A 5,000-nucleotide genomic window follows, 5' to 3' on the forward strand; every position below is an offset into this window, starting at 1 on the left:
ATTGGCGATAGCTTTCGAAAATAAACTATAAATTTTACGACCAATTACCTAATTAGGAAATAACTACATAAATGGTAATAAATTTAGGAAATATATACAATTATTTGTTCAATGACCGAATATGTAATTAGGAAGAATATCTTCGTAAATTGTTACTAAAAAGTAATTACGTAAATGGCAATATGGGGGGCAATTTTCCAGGTGGCAGTAGTCCTACGGGGGCAATTGTCCTGGGGGCAGTTGTCGGGGGGCAACTGTCCTGGGGGCAGTTGTCTCGGGGGCAGTTGTCCTAGATCTGTTTTAGTGATGCTACTTTTTTTGATATATTGAATTTATTTGTTCATTAGTTCTCTTGTCGTTTATTTATTCCCGTATACATGTATTGTAATTAAAAGAAGATTCAAAATGTACCCAATGTGCCGAAACCAGGTCTCATATGCATATCCTTCACTTTTTTATGGAAAAGAAAGATGTTACAAAATGGTTGGATTCTGTCCTCAGGAAATATTGTAAAGTAAATGGGTCTAGTTTCTTGAAATTATTAATCTACGATGTTGCAGGAACATCTAACATAGATAAAGACACTGCCATTTTAGTGCTAACCGGTTACTTGTATTGTTTATCGATTTACTTCTAGTATTAGATGGATAGATGAGCACTAATGAGTTGGGCATGATGTATTTAGTTGGTTGCCTTACGGTATTAAGGAAACAAAATAGGTGTAATTATAAGTGTAATTGCAACAGCAAAGGTTTGCCTTTATCTGGCGAACGACCAAGAGAGAATAAGTGCAAGGAAGAATTCAGAAAATACTTGGTTTGCTACAATGGGCTACTTCGCAAACAAATAGTTTGTCGCAATTTACTTTCTTAGCGATACCACATTAGCTATGATTTTCGACCTTCAGTGAGAACTTAGTCGTATATATAAGTTTTCTCTGTGTAACTTCTAATTAAACCCCATATTAGTGTTAACTATCACTCCTATGGATATACAAAAGAAAACAAAGTGCATATTAATTGTGGATTTTACAGAGTCAGAAACTAATAGTTCATGCGGTGTACTCGACGTTGCTTAGGTTGTAATTGATCCCTGTATCAGTTGGCAAATCCTGGTTTCATTCTTTACTGATATTTGCTGAGGTAAGAGGCAGTATCTTTTCGTTAGCATGGGATTTTTTTTGGAGAGGCTCATTTTTACTGAATACTCTCTTGGTAATGGTTTTGTTTGTTTCTTGGTTACACTGAATGGTCTATAAAAGTATTTACTATCAATATAAAATGCACTGGAATTACTACACAATAGGCACTATTCCTTTCTCTAGAAATATAAAACATGTTTCGATTTGCTGTGTTTGAATTTTGGTAATTAGTTTGGTTGATTTAACCTTATTTAATTTGAGTTATTCTAAAATATCTTTACTACCATAACTGCTGTTGGAATGCGATTACGAATATTTTTTTTTTTTTTTCGGGGACATCACATTCTTGTTTAGTGATAGTTTCTAAGTAGAAGCTGGGCTTTCAATATTTTCTGATAATAAACTAATCAAGGTAGAATTGTTATATCGCAAATAGGTTTTTTGACATTCTTAGAAATGAATTGGTACACTCGTGTAATTATTGTAATGAAAATGTGTTTTAAGGTTGATGAAAAGCTCATTAGAATATGAAGAAATTACTGTGAAAATTAAAGATTTGATAAAGGTAATTATTTTCAATTCTATTCATTTTATAAATATTTAAAATGTATTATGAGCAAGTCTGTTCAAATTCCAGCTAATTATTTGTCTTTATTTCGGGTTTACCATTATTGTTATTTAGATATAATTGGTATAGTGAACTTCTCTCTGCATCAATGTATCTATCATTACCTGAATGTGTTTGTATTCATTAGTTCAGGGGATAAAATAGGAATTGCAATATCCTTTTCCCTAATTGTCCTCTTCCTGAAATTGAAGCATTGTATTTCAACTGAGCTCATACATTTCCCTGAAACTAGTAATACAAATAGATAAGGTTAATCGAACGAGACAAAATCTCCTCTCGTATGACGAATAAAACAGAAATCAAACGAAAATTATAGATAATACTTAAACGATTATTTATTGTTGATATATCAATACATATGTCATTTTGCATTTTCAAATTCAATATAATTCGTGCCTCATCATCACACGTACGCATATATGCATATTAATAATACAATAGCGGAAATATCTGCAAAGAGGTATGGCATGGAAATAGAATATGTGAGGTTATCTATGATATAAAATGAGTTACTGTAAAATTAACTAGTGTATTAGCATTACCGTTTTTACGTCTTTTTTTATCAATTACATTTCACTTCACACTGTCAGAAATTTTCCAAAAAAAGGTATAAAATCTTGCAATATATGTTGTCACTAAAGTGATGTCAAGGAGTGATGTTAAGGTCACCAATCTGTAAAACATAATAGCAAAGTTGGGTAACAATTACGGTCACCTGATATTTTACTGAAAAACGGCCAAGAATAGCACAAGTTCAAGAAAAAATTGCTATTAAATTTGAGGTATTTTCAACGGAGTACCTCTAACACAACCATTGCATAATGTAAATTTTTCACGCAAAACTCAGCATAGGTGGAGAAGATTTTATCAAATTATTGGGTATATCTGTGAAAATATTTAAATTTTTAAACTTTCCTACGTGAAGATTTATTCATTTATCCAAACGTTCAAACGCACACAGACGCAAGAAAAACCGATAAAAGGGAACAGATAAAGGAAAACATCAGGTTGCTTCACGTTATCTAGATCATACATTTGAATACGATTCCTTTCCAGATATTAGAATTCATATTACTGACTTGTATGCAGTAGCTTTCTGAAAAACAAATTATCACATGGCAGAGTCCCAGTATATAGCCATAGCAAGTGTCAATTTATAAGTTTCCCATGCCCTTGGCTATCCCTTCCATATCCCTTTGAAACTAGCTGATCTGTTCTTGTCAAGTTATAAGCTAATATATTACAATCATTGAGGATTTTCATTACACTCTTCATTTGTGTGTTAGACGTTCGTTCTACAGTCAATAATGATTAAAAGAATGCGAATATTAATAGTATTTTGCATAAATTAAACATTATCGAAAGACAGGTCTTACGTGATTCATTTATATGAATATCTATCTGTAGGCTATGATTATAATTGGTATCTTACAAATTGGACAGTACAATTCCAATACCTAAGGACACCTTCCTTTAAAAAAGTCGATTGTTTGTAATAAGTTCTCCAAAATAACCCTTTTTAGATTACACTTTCTGCTCAACAAAATGCACTCTGAATCAGATAATTGTATTTTCCTCACAGTTAATATGTAATCATTAGCTTTACTGATAACATCCACTTCCTTTGTAAACTTTCATCCTAATGCATCGGTAGTATGCATTACATCAAACCAGAATTGCAGGTTCTTTAGGTTACCTTAATATGACTTACCTCGCCGCTAGGCTGTAGCTGTTTAATGTGAATTCATGCTACTGCTGCAAAGTTTCCTATTAAACATGCCTTAACATCGGCTATCATTGGAACCCGAGAGAGTGAACACTTTCTTTCAGCCACTATTTCCGGATTATGGAATTATATTGTTTTCGGTTATTTATATTTCTTTCTGGTCCTGCAGTTTAGTCAAGTGATTTTTTTTTTTAATTTGTGGTTTGCAAGCTAGAAGCTTCTTTAAATACAAAATAGATTTCCCTCAAATTAAAGTCAAGATTAAAAATTATCAATAAAAATGCTTTTATAGTGTAACGTAACAGAACAGGGCCCGAGCAGACATTTTTTATTGCATCACCGAGTTGAATAAAAAAAAAAAAAGTTGAATAGGATATTGAAAAGGAGATTTTTATAAAAGCAGACATTTTAAATTTTTTGCTATATAAGCAGGATTTATTATATGGTTAGAATATCACCAACATTTGGTTTTCAGTGGTTAGAGTAAGTTCATGAATCATCCTCTTCCAGCCTACACTAGTCATGGAATGCTGGTATGATCTGTCTGCAAAATTTTAACAGATGGTTACAGTAAAATCCTTTGTTGCTCACTTATCACTCAACCAGATTTTAGCAATAAGGAATATGATAATCATTACGCATTGCGATGGCCGAATAAAGTCTTTATAAAAATAAAGTCGAAAGACTCTATGAATCCTAGCGGTTGAAACGGAGTGAAACGTCATGACCGAGTTATAACTATGAAAAATACTCAGAAGTAATATATGATTAAGTTGATTTCTCTTAACTAATGGGTTGCAGGCTAATTTCATAACTAGTAAAACGAGAAAGATAGTTCTCTCTTGGGATGAATTTCCCTAGATCTATATTATACAATAACAAATGAGCCCATGGAATTATATGCATTACTGGAGAAACTTTGGAAAGATATCAGAGTTGAGTCTTTCTTAATTCAGAGAAATTCTCTGAATGAAAATTAACACTTTGAATTAAATATTTTTTTTTTTTACTTCAATATTCAAGATATTTAATATAATTCTATATAGTCTTTGATAGCAAATCTACGGCCAGTATTTTTAATCATTTTATTCTACACGTTATTGTCTGTCTAACAGGAGTTCTTGTTCTTATCCTACTTACCCATGATTTGGGAACGATTTTGCGATCTCCTCATCCATAGTTAGAGAGAGAATATGTTTTCTCTTCTGAGAAAGTAATTTTTTTTTTCGCGTTCGAATGGCAACACTTTAGTTATCACCGTGAGCCTGGTGTTTTGACTGCCATCAAATAATTTATCAAAACGATCAATTGGCATTGAAAACAAATCTTGTTTCAAAATATAGAGAAAGGAACAATGAAAACCAGAAGCGTTTATTCAGAGATGGTTTTAATTTAAATTCTCATTGTGTTTATACCTATGGTCAATACTCACGATTCTTGGTGGATCCCCACAACCAACCAACGGTAAAATATGTGCTCGGAATAGTTGGCTGTAGCCAATATGG

Source organism: Palaemon carinicauda, chromosome 7 (genome assembly GCF_036898095.1).
Source record: "Palaemon carinicauda isolate YSFRI2023 chromosome 7, ASM3689809v2, whole genome shotgun sequence".
NCBI classification, from domain to species: Eukaryota; Metazoa; Arthropoda; class Malacostraca; order Decapoda; family Palaemonidae; genus Palaemon; species Palaemon carinicauda.